Source organism: Ovis canadensis, chromosome 12 (genome assembly GCF_042477335.2).
Source record: "Ovis canadensis isolate MfBH-ARS-UI-01 breed Bighorn chromosome 12, ARS-UI_OviCan_v2, whole genome shotgun sequence".
NCBI lineage: Eukaryota > Metazoa > Chordata > Mammalia > Artiodactyla > Bovidae > Ovis > Ovis canadensis.
In genome coordinates this window covers 11,809,272-11,825,920 of record NC_091256.1, presented here as the reverse complement: position 1 = coordinate 11,825,920, position 16,649 = coordinate 11,809,272, and the positions used below count along the sequence as shown (strand labels likewise).

The window sequence follows — 16,649 nt, the reverse complement described above, 5'->3', positions numbered from 1 at the left end:
ACTCTAACTCTGACTTTTGTGCTATTGACCACTCTGTGTAAACTTGAAGATGTATCTAAATCACCAAACATCAACCTTATCAGTGGGACTTCATTTCCATGGAACTGATTATAGTGAAAGTTAATCACGCTCACCAAGAAAATCAAGTTTCCTATAATTGTAGAAAGCACTGGATAAATTCCTGAACTTAAAATATCCTACAATGTGGTCTGACTTAGCAATACTTGAGTGCATTTTCTTTTTCTAAAGAAATCATTGAGGTCAGTGCCAAGAACTGTCAGTAGTGAGTAAATCTGGATCCTGTGTTGAGATTTGACTTGCTGGAGCACCCTCTACAACTGCATTTGTTATACACCTGTCCTCATGGACTTCATCAATCCTCTTAAAATCAACCCACATTTAGCATAGGCCCATAAGAATGCACTTTGTATAAATTATTAATCTAACTGCTTTTATATTGCTTTTGTGTTGTCATTAAATTGTTCAGTCAGCTTCGCTGTTGTTGTTATCTTTTAAGTTATGGACTTCATGTTCTGAAGTATAGCATAGTAGTTTAGTGATTGATCCTCTCATTAAAGAAAACTAAAAATACTGGACAAAATAAATAATTAAAAACTCTTTAAAAATGAACCAATAGATTGGGAAAAAATTACAGGTAAATTCAGAAGCCTTAAAATCACATAAAAACCAGAAAGATAAACCTGTACTAATGTCAGCATTTATAATGAGTTTCAATTTTCACATATCTTGCAAGACATAGAAGGTTTGTTAAAAGGAAAGAGACTAATAGGAGTCTATACTCCCAGTATAAATCCATAAACCTAGAGCCCAAAGGCTACAATTCATTACAAGGGTGAATTAAAGATAAATCAGTGTCATGCCCAGCTGCCTTAAATCTGGGACTAAATAGAAGAAAAGCATTTCTTTTGAGAATTAGTAAGTACCAGCTAGACCTTGTGCAGATTTGTGGCCCACAATTCACACTATCCTGGGGGTTCAAAAAATCTAAAGCCAAACATTTATATTTTTGTATGATCCTGAGCTAGCAATGTCCTCAGGTGCTTGGCAGTAGCAAATAGAAAACATCACAGAAGAAAGTAATTTCAATCCAAGCATCAGAGAATTCCCACAGATACAGGTTTAAGAAACATGAGCTTACCAAAAAATTACAAAACACAAGGAAACAAGATACCATGAGTGAGGTACCAGAAGGGAAAAAGTAGAGGGTGTATAGTGGTTCACAACCTAGGGCAACTTTGCCCTCCAAAAGACATTGTTGGTTGTCACAGCTAGGAAGAGAATGTGTATGCTCTTGGCATCTAGTGTGCAGAGCCCAGTTGCTGCCAAACACTCTCTAATGTGCAGGACAATCTTCTACAATAAAGTCTTGTCTGGCTCAAGATGTCAATAGTGTTAACACTGAGAAACCCTGAGAGAGTAGAATCACGCCTACAAGCCTTCTATTTTGGATCTGAAAAAACATATATAATATGTATAAACTTAAGGAAAATTAAAATATCCCAAAACAGCAATTGAACTAAAAAACAATTGAACTAAATTGTAAAACAATTGAAAACAGTTGAACAATTGTAAAACAATTGAACTAAAAAATTCAGTGGAACATTCTGAAAAATAGCTTGGAATTATCTAGTAAAATAAAGACATACACAATCTGTGACCCAACAATTCCACTCCTAGTACATAGCCTTGAGAAATTCACGAACATGTATTTCAATATGTATTGTTGAAAATAGTGCCTCCATAAAAAGGGGAAAAGACTCATCCAGATATCCATCAAAAATAGAATAAAAAGTGTAATATTTTCATGAACTGTACTGCCTCAAAGCATGGAAAGTAAGTGAACCACAGGTACAAACATGGATTAATTTTCAAATATCATGTTGAATAAAAGATGTAAGACCCTAAATATAAGATGTGAAGATGTATAAGATCTAAAGATGTAAGACTCTAAATATAGAGTATTACATTAAAACAGACAAACAAAAATGGATATAGGTGGTAAAACTGTAAAGAAAAGCAAAGAAATTATTAGACTAAAGTCAGAGTGATGATTATCTCTCATGGAGGAAGTGGTGGTTGAGGATCAGGAACAGAGACAGAAATTCTGGACTTCGGTAAAGTTCCATTTCTAGGGTGATTACTTAGTATTTGTTTCATAATTAATTGTTAAGCTGTGAAAGTGAAAATGTCGGTCCTTCGGGCGTGTCTGACTCTCTGCGGCCCCATGAACTGTAGCCCTTCAGGCTCCTCTGTCTATGGAATTCTCCAGGAAAGAACACTGGAGTGGGTTGTCATTTCCTTCTCCATTTATATTTTGCATTTTTCTGAACTGTGTTACATTTTCTCAATTAAAAAAAAAAAGTTTGAAAAAGGCGTTTGAAAAATGAAATGGACAGGTTAAACACCAGCTTAGGAAAAGCTGAAGTGAGATTTACAGTATTGGAAGACAGATCTAAAGAAACTCTTCAGAACACAGTTCAGAGAGACAAAGAGATAAAAAGTAGGAAAGAAAGACTGAATTGGAATTCTAAAGATGTGGGACAAAGAGGGGCAGTATTTGAAGAGCTAAAGGCTGAAAATTTCTCAGAACTGAAGAACAAATAACTGACAAAATTGGGAAGCCCAGCTAATCACAAGCAGTTTAAATAAAAAGTGTATACACCTATAACATATATGGAAAATTTCATAATGTATAAAATTTTAAAAAGGGCTCCATGTAGCTCTTGGTACTTGACCTGACTTCTGTCAAAATGTCTCCTGTTCCTGAATTTCTGTGCAAGCAAGGCATGAAGGGTATCCACACTACACCTTTAAGTACAGACAGGTCAGTCAAAGCATAGGACAACTCTGACGATGAGTAGAATGCTTTGAACATTGAAACAGCCATCAAGACCAAAGGTATGGATGAGGTTTCTATCATCCACATTTTGACCAAATGAGGCAATGAAAAGAGACAGGATATTGCCCATGAGAGAAGGACTGAAAAGAAACTTCCATCAGCACTGAAGTCAGCCTTGTCCAGCCACGTAAAGATGGTGATTTGAGAACTACTGAAAACACTTGCTCAGTATTACGCTTCTGATTTGAAAGACTCCATGAAGGGGCTGGGGTGCAATGAGGACTCCCTGAGATTATTTGCTCAAGGACCAACCAGGAGCTACAGAAAATTAACCGAGTCTACAAGGAAATGTACAAAATTGATCTGGAGAAGGACATTATTTCTGAAACATCTGGTGACTGCTGCAAGTAGTCAGTCGCCCCTGTAAAGGGTAGAAGAGGAGAGGATGGCTCTGTCATTATGTACTAACTGACCAAGATACCTGCAGTCTCTATTGTACTAAAGAAAAGAGGAGAGAACTGATGTTCTTAATGGATAAACATCATGACCAAATGGAGTGTGAGTCACCTCCAGAAAGTACTTGAAAGGTACAAGAGTTATGCCCCTTAGAGACTTATAAACATATTAGAGAGCATAAAGAAAGAGGTCAAAGGAGACTGGGAAGATGTTTTCCTAAACCTGGCCCAGAGTATTCATAATAAATTCCTGTATTTTGCTGCATATGACTCCATGAAGGGCAGGCCCTCATTATAAGGGCTTGATTCGAACCATGGTCTCCCACAATTCCAAGCTGCTGTGCTACTACATCCAGCCAGACACCAAGAATGACTACCAGGAAGTGCTCCGTGCCTGTGTGTTGGGGATGGCTTAAGCACGAGATAGCATGGACATCCAGAAGTGGTGTTCCTTTGCTTCCAGCCAACAGTCCTAGAAAATCAGCTTGCCACAAACAGCCCCCTGTGCCCATTCCCTGTGAGGATGATGTTAGTATTGCTCCCCTTGGTCCCAACCTTATTTTAGTTGCCCAAGCATTTTCTGCCTTTCCTGTCTAGTCTTCCTTTTTATCAAAAAAAAAAAAAAGAAAGAACATTTCAAGGAATTGGAAGTGCCATCTCTGATGTGAAACACTTTGCCTCTTGCGTACTATGTCATAATGTCATAAACAGATGGATAAAATAAATTTTTATTTTAAAAATTAAAAAAATAAAAATTAAAGAGAAAAGATATTAAAAGCAGTCAGCAAGAAAAAATATATAACCTTCAAGTAATTGATACCTAGACTGACTCCTTTTTTCATCCACAGTGAAAGTTAGAGGATAGTACAATAATATTCTTTAATGTGATAAAGAAGAATAAATCTATTATAAATCTATTATATTATCATATGTATGAAGATAACATCCATGAAAGATATAAAAACATTAAATAACTCATGGAATAAAGACGTTTTTAATTGAAATTAAAAATATTTAGAAAGGTTTACAGACAAAACATTATATGTCACTCTTGTGAAATACAATTAAAGTGGTACTTTAAAGAAAAATTATAGTCTTAAATGCCTATATTAGAAAATAAATCAGAAGGAGGGTCAATATGGGTAGAGGTGTAGGACGTGGAGCTTACCTCCTCCCACAAATACATCAAAAATACATCTATGTGTGGAACAATTCTCATAAAACATCTACTGAACACTGGTAGAAGACCTCAGACTTCTGAAAGAGCAAGAAAATCTTCATGCAACTAGGTATAACAAAAGGAAAAAAGGAGAGAGAGAGAGGGGGAGAGAGAGAGAGAGAGAGAGAGAGAGAGAGAGAGAGAGAGAGAGAGAGAGAGAGAGAGAGAGAGAAAGGAATCAGGATAGGACCCGTGCTCTTGGGCGGGAGCTGTAAAAGAAAAACATTGCCACACCCTGGGAAGTCCCCTCACTGGTGTAAAGACCAGCCAGGATGGAAGGGGAGCTTCAGAGACTTGGAGGAGAGAGCAACTGGTTTGTGTAAGGCAAAACAGAGAGAGACTTGCCCAGATGTTCAATACCATCACCATGCACTCCTCAGTCTGAGATGCTTGTCTGCCAGAGCAGGCAGGAAGTGAGTGCCAAAGCTGGGGCTTCAGAGGTCAGACATGAGGAGACAGCTGGGATTGACTGCATAGAGACAGCCTGAACGGACAGGAGAGGGGTGCAGTTACAACCAAGGGTATATGCAGAAAAAACGTGGGCCAGCCAGAGAGACAAGGTACCATTATCGGGGGTTGTGCTAGGGAAGGGGCAGGATCACTACAGAAACTTCTTTCCCTTCTGCATGCTCTCAGGCAACAGGACACAACCTACACAAGCTCTCATGGTGAGCATGAGCTCCCATTGCCATAGTGGGTTCCAGAGGTGGGTGCTGGCCACCTTCACTGCCAAGAGAATCAGGAGTGAGTGCCAATCACTGTCCCCTGTCATGGGCCCAGGAAGCTTGCACAGACCGCTGCCACTGCTGAGAGACACACGAGCAATAGTCAATCACTGTCCTTGCCGGTGTGGCCTCCAGGAGTACATGTAAGCCACTACATTTGCACATCCCCTATGAAGGGGATAATAGCCAGGGCACGCTAAGGAAAGAAAGAGGCAGAAGGCATCCAGACTAAAAGCAGCCCTCATGCCAAAAGTATTAAAGCCACACAAGTTACACAAGGACACTGCTGCATGTAAATAGCTGTCTAAGACTACAGTAGATAACTTTCTCCTAAATTCAGAGTAAGAGAAATAGAAGTAAAATGAAGAAGCAGAGGAACCTCAGTTAAAAGGCAATGAAACAAATGTCAAACTTGTGAAATACAAATTTTCATTCTTTTTTATGGTTGAGTAATATTCCATTATATATATATATCACATATTTTTTAATCCATTCATCTTTTTATGGGCATTTAAGTTACTTCCATATTTTGGATATTGCAAATAATGCTGCTATGAATAATGGAGTACATACATCTTTTCAAATTTGTTTTTTTGTTTTCTTCTGATAGATACCTAGAGTAGAACTGCTAAATAATGAAACAGTTCTATTTTTAGTTTTTGAGGCGACTCTGTACTGTTTCCCAAGTGCCTACCTAAATTTACATTCCCACCAACAGTATACTAGGTTCCCTTTTCTCCACATCCTTGCCAATATTTTTTATCTGTGATATTTTGATGATAGCCACTCTGACTGACTTTATTTTGGGGGGCTCCAAAATCACTGCAGATGGTGATTGCAGCCATGAAATTAAAAGACGCTTACTCCTTGGAAGAAAAGTTATGATCAACCTAGATAGCATATTGAAAAGCAGAGATATTACTTTGCCAACTAAGGTCCATCTAGTCAAGGCTTTGGTTTTTCCAGTGGTCATGTATGGATGTGAGAGTTGGACTGTGAAAAAAGCTGAGCGCCAAAGAATTAATGCTTTTGAACTGTGGTGTTGGAGAAGACTCTTGAGAGTCCGTTGGGCTGCAAGGAGATCCAACCAAATCCATTCTGAAGGAGATCAGCCCTGGGATTTCTTTGGAAGGAATGATGCTAAAGCTGAAGCTCCAGTACTTTGTCCACCTGATGCGAAGAGTTGACTCATTGGAAAGGACTCTGATGCTGGGAGGGATTGGGGCCAGGAGGAAAAGGGGATGACAGAGGATGAGATGGCTGGATGGCATCACCGACTCGATGGACATGGGTCTGAGTGAACTCCGGTAGTTGGTGATGGACAGGGAGGCCTGGTGTGCTGCAATTCATGGGGTCGCAAAGAATCGGACACAACTGAGCGACTGAACTGAACTGAACTGAACTCTGACAGGTATATATAGTGATATTAATTTCTTAACTAGAATGCTTAACACATCAATTTTAGTCTGCTTTCTTTTTTTATTGAAGTGTAGTTGACCTATAATATTGTGTTTATTTCTGCTATACAGCAAAGTGATTAAGACACACACACACACACACACACGCTCATGTGTTCAATTGCTTCAGTTATGTCTGACTCTTTGCTACCCTATGGACTGTAGCCCACCTGGCTCTGAATACTGGAGTGGGTTACCATGCCCTCCTCCAGGGGATCTTTCCGATCCAGGGATCGACCTCACATCTCCTGTGTCTCTTGCATTGTACGCAGATTCTTTCCCACTGAGCCATTCTTTTTTATATTACTTTTCCATTAAGGTTTATCTCAGGACATTGATATAATTCCCTGTGCTATACAGTAGGACTTTGTTGTCTAACTATTCTATATGTAATCGTCTCCATCTACTAACCCCAAACTCCCAGTCCAATCCTCTCCCATCCCTCTCCCTTGGAAACCACAGACCTGTTCTCTCTTCCTGTGATTCTGTTTCTGCTCTGTATACAAGTTCGTATTTTAGATTCCGCATGCAACTGATATCATATGGTATTTGTTTTTCCTTTTCTGACTTACTTTACTTAGTATGATAATCTCTACTTGCCCCCATGTTAATGCAGAAGGCATTACTCCATCCTTTTCTATGGCTAGTATTATTCCCTCATTTATATCTTCCTTATCCATTCATTCGTCAATGGACATTTAGGTTGTCTCCATGTCTTGGCTATTGTGAATAGAGCTGTTATGAACATAGGGGTATGTGTATCTCTTTAAATTATAGTTTCATTCAGATATACGTCCAGGAGTGGATTGCGGATCATATGGTAAATCTATTTTTAGTTTTCTGAGGAACCTCCATACTGTTTTCCACAGTGGCTGCACCAACTTAAATTCCCACCAACAGTGTAGGAGTGTTCCATTTTCTCTACATCTTCTCTAGCATTTGTTACTTGCATACTTTTTAATAATGCCACTCAGAGTGGTGTAAGGTGGTACCTCACTGTAGTTTTGACTTGCATTTCTCTAATCATTAGCAATGTTGAGCATCTTTTTATGTGTTTATTGGCCATCTGTATGTCTTCTGCCCATTTTTCAACTGGATTGCTTGTTTTTTTGTTGTTGAGTTGCATGAGCTTTGTATATTTGGAAATTAAGTCCTTATTAATCACATTGTTTGCAAATATTTTCTCCCATTCCATAGGCTGTCTTTTTGTTTTGTTCATGGGTTCCTTTGCTATGAAAAAGCTTGTAAGTTTGATTAGTCTGCTTTTTGTTTATTTTTGTTTTTAGTTCTATTACCTTGGGAGACTGACCTAAAAAAACTTTAGTAAAATTTCCTATGTTCTCTTCTAGGAATCTTATGGTGCCCTGTCTTATGTTTAAGTCTTTAAACCATTATTAGTTTATTTTATTTTATTATTTAGCTTTTTTATGAGTCTATTTTTTTCTCTTTCTTTTATTTTTTAAGCCATTGTTATTTTTGTGCATAGTGGGAGGATGTGTTCTAACTACATTGATTTACATGCAGCTGTGCAACTTTCCCAGCCCAACTTGCTGAAAAGACTGTCTTTTCCCCATTGAATATTCTTGCCTCCTTTGTAAAATATTAATTATCCATGTGTGTGGGTTTTTTCCTGGGCTTTCTATTATGTTCCATTGATCTTTATTGTTGATTTTGTGCCAATACCACACTGTTTTGATTATTGTAGCCTTGTGGTATTGTCTGAAATCTGGGTGAGTTATGCCTCCTGCTTTGTTCTTTTTCCTGAGAATTGCTTTGGCAATTCTGAGTTTTATTAATGATTCCATACAAACTTTAGGATTATTTGTTCCAATCTGTGAAAAATGTCATGGGTAATTCAATGGGGATTGTATTAAATCTGTATATTGTTTTGAGTAGTATGGTCATTTTAACAATATTAATTCTTCCAATCCAAGAGCATGGAATATCTTTCCATTTTTAAAAATCATCTTTAATTTCCTTTATTAATATTTTATAGTTCTTAGCATATGTCTTTCATCTTCTCAGGTTTAAAGGCTTTTTTTAGTACAGTTTAAAAAGGTATTGGTACTTTTTCTTTTTTTTACATTCTCTGATATTTCACTTAAAGTTAGTATAAATAAATGGAACTCCACTTATGGTAGGTATTCTGCTACCTTCTGAACTCATTTATTAATTCTGGTAGTTCTGTGTGGCATCTTTTGGGTTTTCTCTATATAACATCTTATCACCTACATATAATGACAACTTTACCTCTTCCCTTCCAATTTGGACATATTTTATTTCTTTTTCTTCTCTGTTTTCTGTGGCTAGGACCTCCAATACTATATTGAAAAGAAGTGGTGACAGTGGCCATCCTTGTCTCATTGCAGATTTTAGCAGGAGGGCTTTCAGGGTTTCATTATTGAGTACTATATTGGCTGTCAGTTTCTCATAAATATCTTCTATTTTATTCTAAGTTTTTAATTATAGTATAGTTGCTCTACAGTGTTGTGTTAGCTTCTGCTGGAGAGAAAAGTGAGTCAGATACACACACACACACACACACACACACACACACACACACACACACACACCAACTGCTTTTTAGATTTCCTTCTCAGTTAGGTCACCACAGATCATTGAGTAGAGTTCCCTGTGCTATACAACAGATTCTCATTAGTTATTCATTTTATACACAGATCAGTTTTCCCTGGTAAAGAATCTGCCTGCAATGCAGGAGATCCAGGTTCAATTCCTGGGTGGGGAAAATTCTCTGGAGAAGGAAATGGCAACCCACTCCAGTATTCTTGCCTGGAAAACCCAGTGAACAGAAGCACCTGGTGGGCTACAGTCCATGGGGTCATGAAGAGTCTGACACAACTTAGCAACTAAACCACCACCACCATATATGTCAATCCCAACCTCCTAATTTGTCCCACACCCCATCCGCCCGCCACCCCGCCCCCCCCCCCCCCCCCCCCCGCCCGGTAACCTTAAATTTGTTCTCTACATCTGCAACTCTATTTCTACTTTGTAAATAAGTTCAACTGTACCATTTTTCTGTCTCAGTCTCTGTGGGGTCTCTGGTTCTGGTGCGCACAAGGTTTGTTTGAGCCCTCTGAGCATCTCTGGTGGGTATGGGGTTTGATTCTAAATGTGATTTTACCACTCCTACCATCTTACTGGCACTTCTCCTTTGCCCCTGGACACAGGGTATCTCCTCACAGCCACTCCAGCACCACATAGCCACCACTCCAGGGTCATGCAGTCACTGCTCCAGCGTCTACCATCTTGCTGGGGCTTCTCTGCCTGTAGACATGGGGAACATCCTCTTTCCAGTGCTGTGCAGCTGCCATTCCAGAGGGGGCACCAGTTAGCAGAGGAGTGCCACAGGGATGGGGGCCCTGGGTGCAGCAGATTTGAGTATGACATAAGCCCTCTTGGAGGAGGTTGCCATTAACCTCACCACAGAGCCACCAGAACTTACACAGGACTGGAAAACAGACTCTTGCAGGGCACAAACAGAACTCTGGCTGCACCAGAACCCAGGAGAAAGGAGCAGTGACCCCACAAATGACAGACCCAGACTTGCCTGTGAGTGTCCAGAAGTTTCTGGCAGAGGCGTGGGTCAGAGGTGGTCTGCTATAGGGTAGGGGCACTGAGTGTAGCAGTGAGTGCATGGGACCTTTTGAAGGAGGTACCCATTGTCTTCATTCAGTTCAGTTCAGTCGCTCAGTCGTGTCCGACTCTTTGCGACCCCATGAATCGCAGCACGCCAGGCCTCCCTGTCCATCACCATCTCCCGGAGTTCACTCAGACTCACATCCATCGAGTCAGTGATGCCATCCAGCCATCTCATCCTCGGTTGTCCCCTTCTCCTCCTGCCCCCAATACCTCCCAGCATCAGAGTCTTTTCCAGTGAGTCAGCTCTTCACATGAAGTGGCCAAAGTACTGGAGCATCAGCTTTAGCATCATTCCTTCCAAAGAAATCCCAGGGTTGATCTCCTTCAGAACGGACTGGTTGGATCTCCTTGCAGTCCAAGGGACTCTCAAGAGTCTTCTCCAACACCACAGTTCAAAAGCATCAATTCTTCAGTGCTCAGCCTTCTTCACAGTCCAACTCTCACATCCATACATGACCGCAGGAAAAACCATAGCCTTGACTAGACGGACCTTAGACGGGAAAGTAATCTCTCTGCTTTTGAATATACTATCTAGATTGGTCATAACTTTTCTTCCAAGGAGTAAGCGTCTTTTAATTTCATGGCTGCAATCATCATCTGCAGTGATTTTGGAGCCCCCCAAAATAAAGTCTGACACTGTTTCTACTGTTTCCCCATCTATTTACCATGAAGTGATGGAACCAGATGCCATGATCTTAGTTTTCTGAATGTTGAGCTTTAAGCCAAATTTTCACTCTCCTATTTCACTTCCATCAACAGGCTTTTTAGCTCCTCTTCACTTTCTGCCATAAGGGTGGTGTCATCTGCATATCTGAGGTTATTGATATTTCTCCCTGCAATCTTGATTCCAGCTTGTGTTTCTTCCAATCCAGCTTTTCTCATGATGTACTCTGCATATAAGTTAAATAAGCAGGGTGACAACATACAGCCTTGATGTACTCCTTTTCCTATTTGGAACCAGTCTGTTGTTCCATGTCCAGTTCTAACTGTTGCTTCCTGACCTGCATGCAGATTTCTCAAGAGGCAGGTTAGGTGGTCTGGTATTTCCATCTCTTTCAGAATTTTCCACAGTTTATTGTGATCCACACAGTCAAAGGCTTTGGCATAGTCAATAAAGCAGAAATAGATGTTTTTCTGGAACTCTCTTGTTTTTTCCATGATCCAGCAGATGTTTGCAATTTGATCTCTGTTTCCTCTGCCTTTTCTAAAACCAGCTTGAACATCAGGAAGTTCATGGTTCATGCATTGCTGAAGCCTGGCTTGGAGAATTTTGAGCATTACCTTACTAGCATGTGAGATGAGTGCAATTGTGTGGTAGTTTGAACATTCTTTGGCATTGCCTTTCTTTGGGATTGGAATGAAAACGGACCTTTTCCAGTCCTGTGGCCATTGCTGAGTTTTCCAAATTTGCTGGCATATTAAGTGCAGCACTTTCACAGCATCATCTTTTAGGACTTGAAATAGCTCAACTGGAATTCCATAACCTCCACTAGCTTTGTTTGTAGTGATGCTTTCTAAGGCCCACTTGACTTCACATTCCAAGATGTCTGGCTCTAGATTAGTGATCACATCATCATGATTATCTTGGTCGTGAAGATCTTTTTTGTACAGTTCTTCCGTGTATTCTTGCCACCTCTTCTTAATAGCTTCTTCTTCTGTTAGGTCCATACCATTTCTGTCCTTTATCGAGCCCATCTTTGCATGAAATGTTCCCTTGGTATCTCTAATTTTCTTGAAGATATCTCTAGTCTTTCCCATTCTGTTGTTTTCCTCTATTTCTTTGCATTGATCACTGAAGAAGGCATTCTTATCTCTTGTTATTCTTTGGAACTCTGCATTCAGATGCTTATATCTTTCCTTTTCTCCTTTGCTTTTCGCCTCTCTTCTTTTCACAGCTATTTGTAAGGCCTCACCAGACAGCCATTTTGCTTTTTTTTTGCATTTATTTTCCATGGGGATGGTCTTGATCCCTGTCTCCTGTACAATGTCATGAACCTCATTCCATAGTTCATCAGGCACTCTATCTATCAGATCTAGACCCTTAAATCTATTTCTCACTTCCACTGTATAATCATAAGGGATTTGATTTAGGTCATACCTGAATGGTCTAGCGGTTTTCCCTACTTTCTTCAATTTAAGTCTGAATTTGTTAATAAGGAAGGAGTTCATGATCTGAGCCACAGTCAGCTCCTGGTCTTGTTTTTGTTGACTGTATAGAGCTTCTCCATCTTTGGCTGCAAAGAATATAATCAATCTGATTTCGGTGTTGACCATCTGGTGATGTCCATGTGTAGAGTCTTCTCTTGTGTTGTTGCAAGAGGGTGTTTGCTATGACCAGTGCATTTTCTTGGTAAAACTCTATTAGTCTTTGCCCTGCTTCATTCCGCATTCCAAGGCCAAATTTGCCTGTTACTCCAGGTGTTTCTTGACTTCCTACTTTTGCATTCCAGTCCCCTATAATGAAAAGGACATCTTTTTTGGGTATTACTTTTAAAAGATCTTGTAGGTCTTCAGAATACCGTTCAACTTCAGTTTCTTCAGTGTTGCTGGTTGGGGCATAGACTTGGATAACTGTGATATTGCCTCCACCATAGTTTGGCCCCGGGTACATAACAGGGAGGGAACATAGCCTCACCCATCAACAGAAAATTGGATTAACGATTTACTGAGCATGGCCTTGCCTATCAGAACAAGACCCAGTTTCCCCCTCAGTCAGTTTCTCCTATAAGGGAGCATCCATAAGCCTCATTTTTTTTTGTAAGTTTAATCTGCATTTTTTAAAATTAATTACTTTATTTTAACTTGAGCCAAATTACTTTGCAATATTGTAGTGGTTTTTGCCAAACACCGACATGAATAAGCCATGGGTGCACATGTGTTCCCCATCCAGAACCACCCTCCCACCTCCTTCCGCATCCGATCGCCCAGGGTCATCCCAGTACAACAGCCCTGAGAACCCTGTCTCATGCATCAAACCTGGACCAGCGATCTGCTTCATATATGATAATATACACGTTTCAACACTACCCTCACAAATCATCTCACCCTCGCCTTCTCCCACAGAGTCCAAAAGACTGTTCTTGACATCTGTGTCTCTTTTGCTGTCTCACATATAGGGTTATCTTTACCATCTTTCTAAATTCCATATATATGCGTTAATATACTGTATTGGTGTTTTTCTTTCTGACTTACTTCACTCTGTATAATAGGCTCCAGTTTCATCCACCTCATTAGAACTGACTCAAATGCATTCTTTTTAATGGCTGAGTAATATTCCATTGTGTATATTTACCACAGCTTTCTTATCATTTGTCTGGCAATGGACATCCAGGTTGCTTCCTTGTCCTGGCTATTATAAACAGTGCTGCGATGAACACTGGGGTACACATGTCTCTTTCAATTCTGCTTTCCTCAGTGTGTATGCCCAGCAGGGGGTTTGCTCGGTTATATGGCAGTTCTATTTTCAGTTTTCAAGGAATCTCCACACTATTCTCCATAGTGGCTGTACTAGTTTGCATTCCCACCAACAGTGTAAGAGGGTTCTTTTTTCTCCACACCCTCTCCAGCATTTATTGTTTGTACACATTTTGATAGCAGCCAATCTGACTTGTGTGAGATGGTACCTCATTGTGGTTTTGATTTGCATTTTTCTGATAATGACTGATGATGAGCATCTTTTCTTGTGTTCATTAGCCATCCGTATGTCTTCTTTGGAGAAATGTCTGTTTAGTTCTTTGGCCCACTTTTTGATTGAATCTTTTATTTTTCTGGAATTGAGCTTCAGGAGCTGCTTGTATATTTTTGAGATTAATTCTTGGTCAGTTGCTTCATTTACTATTATTTCCTCCCATTCTCAAGGCTGTCTTTCCACCTTGCTTATAGTTGCCTTCATTGTGTAAAAGTTTTTAAGTTTAATTAGGTCCCATTTGTTTATCTTTGCTTTTATTTCCAATATTCTGGGAGGTGGGTCATAGAGGATCCTGCTGTGACTTATGTCACAGAGTGTTTTGCCTATGTTTTCCTCTAGGAGTTTTACAGTTTCTGGTCTTACGTTTGGATCTTTAATCCATTTTGAGTTTATTTTTGTGTATGGTGATACAAAGTGTTCTAGTTTCATTCTTTTACAAGTGGTTGACCAGTTTTCCCAGCACCACTTGTTAAAGAGATGGTCCTTTCTCCATTGTATATTCTTGCCTCCTTTGTCAAAGATAAGGTGTCCATAGGTGTGTGGATTTATCTCTGGGCTTTCTATTTTGTTCCATTGATCTATATTTCTGTCTTTGTGCTAGTACCATACTGTCGATGACTGTAGGTTTGTAGTATAGCCTTAAGTCAGGTAGGTTGATTCCTCCAGTTTCATAATTCTTTCTCAAGATTGCTCTGGCTATTCGAGGTTTTCTGTATTTCCATACAAATTGTGAAATTATTTGTTCTAGTTCTGTGAAAAATATCATTGGAAGCTTGATGGGGATTGCATTGAATCTATAGATTGCTTTGGGTAGTGTACTCATTTTCAATATATTGATTCTTCCTATCCATGGACATGGTATATTTCTCCATCTACTTGTGTCATCTTTGATTTCTTTCATCAGTGTTTTATAGCTTTCTATATATAAGTCTTTTATTTCTTTAGGTAGATTTATTCACCACACTTATGGCAGAAAGTGAAGAGGAACTAAAAAGCCTCTTGATGAATGTGAAAGTGGAGAGTGAAAAAGTTGGCTTAAAGCTCAACATTCAGAAAACAAAGATCATGGCATCCAGTCCCATCACTTCATGGGAAATAGATGGGGAAACAGTAGAAACAGTGTCAGACTTTATTTTTGGGGCTCCAAAATCACTGCAGATGGTGACTACAGCCATGAAATTAAAAGACGCTTACTCCTTGGAAGAAAAGTTATCACCAACCTAGATAGCATATTCAAAAGCAGAGACATTACTGTGCTGACTAAGGTCCGTCTAGTCAAGGCTATGGCTTTTCCTGTGGTCATGTATGGATGTGAGAGTTGGATTGTGAAGAAGGCTGAGTGCTGAAGAATTGATGCTTTTGAACTGTGGTGTTGGAGAAGACTCCTGAGTCCCTTGGACTGCAAGGAGATCCAACTGGTCCATTCTGAAGGAGATCAGCCCTGGGATTTCTTTGGAAGGAAGGATGCTAAAGCTGAAACTCCAGTACTCTGGCCACCTCATGAGAAGAGTTGACTTATTGGAAAAGATTCTGATGCTGGGAGGGATTGGGGGCAGGAGGAGAAGGGGACGACCAAGGATGAGATGGCTGGATGGCATCACTGACTCGATGGATGTGAGTCTGAGTGAACTCCGGGAGATGGTGATGGACAGGGAGGCCTGGCGTGCTGCGATTCATGGGGTCTCAGAGAGTCGGACACGACTGAGTTGAACTGAACTGAACTGATTCCTAAGTATTTTATTCTTTTCATTACAATGGTGAATGGAATTATTTCCTTATTTTCTCTTTCTGTTTTCACATTGTTAGTGTATAAGACTGCAAGGGATTTCTCCGTGCTAATTTTATATCTTGCAACTTTAGTATATTCGTTGATTCAGTTCAGTTCAGTTCAGTTCAGTTGCTCAGTCATGTCCGACTCTCTGCGACGCCATGAATCACAGCATGCCAGGCCTCCCTGTCCATTATCACCTCACAGAGTTGACTCAAACTCATGTCCATCAAGTCAGTGATGCCATCCAGCCACTTCATCCTCTGTCATCCCCTTCTCCTCCTGCCCCCAATCCCTCCTAGCATCAGGGTCTTTTCCAATGAGTCAACTCTTTGCATGAGGTGGGCAAAGTATTGAAGTTTCAGCTTCAGCATCAATCCTTCCAATAAACACCCAGGACTGATCTCCTTTAGAATGGACTGGTTGGATCTCCTTGCAGTCCAGACTCTCAAGAGTCTTCTCCAACACCACAGTTTAAAAGCATCAATTCTTCAGTTCTCAGCGTTCTTCACAGTCCAACTCTCACATCCATACATGACCACTGGAAAAACTGTAGCCTTGACTAGACAGACCCTTGTTGGCAAAGTAATATTCTCTGCTTCTCAATATACTACCTAGGTTGGTCATAACTTTCCTTCCAAGGAGTAAGCGTCTTTTAATTTCATGGCTGCAATTACCATCTGCAGTGATTTTGGAGCCCCGAAAAATAAAATGTCTGACAGTGTTTCCACTGTTTCCCCATCTATTTCCCATGAAGTTATGGGACCAAATGCCATGATTTTAGTTTTCTGAATGTTGATCTTTAAGCCAACTT

The 16,649-nt window shown here is 40.0% G+C and overlaps 1 protein-coding gene and 1 pseudogene across 1 annotated transcript in view; one reads left to right on the top strand and one right to left on the bottom strand.

The window, feature by feature from the left end:
• ADORA1 (adenosine A1 receptor) overlaps positions 1-16,649 on the bottom strand; it is a 142,514-nt gene that overhangs the window by 72,202 nt on the left and 53,663 nt on the right. The window lies entirely within an intron of this gene.
• Positions 2,772-3,731, top strand: LOC138416273 (annexin A2 pseudogene; annotated as a pseudogene).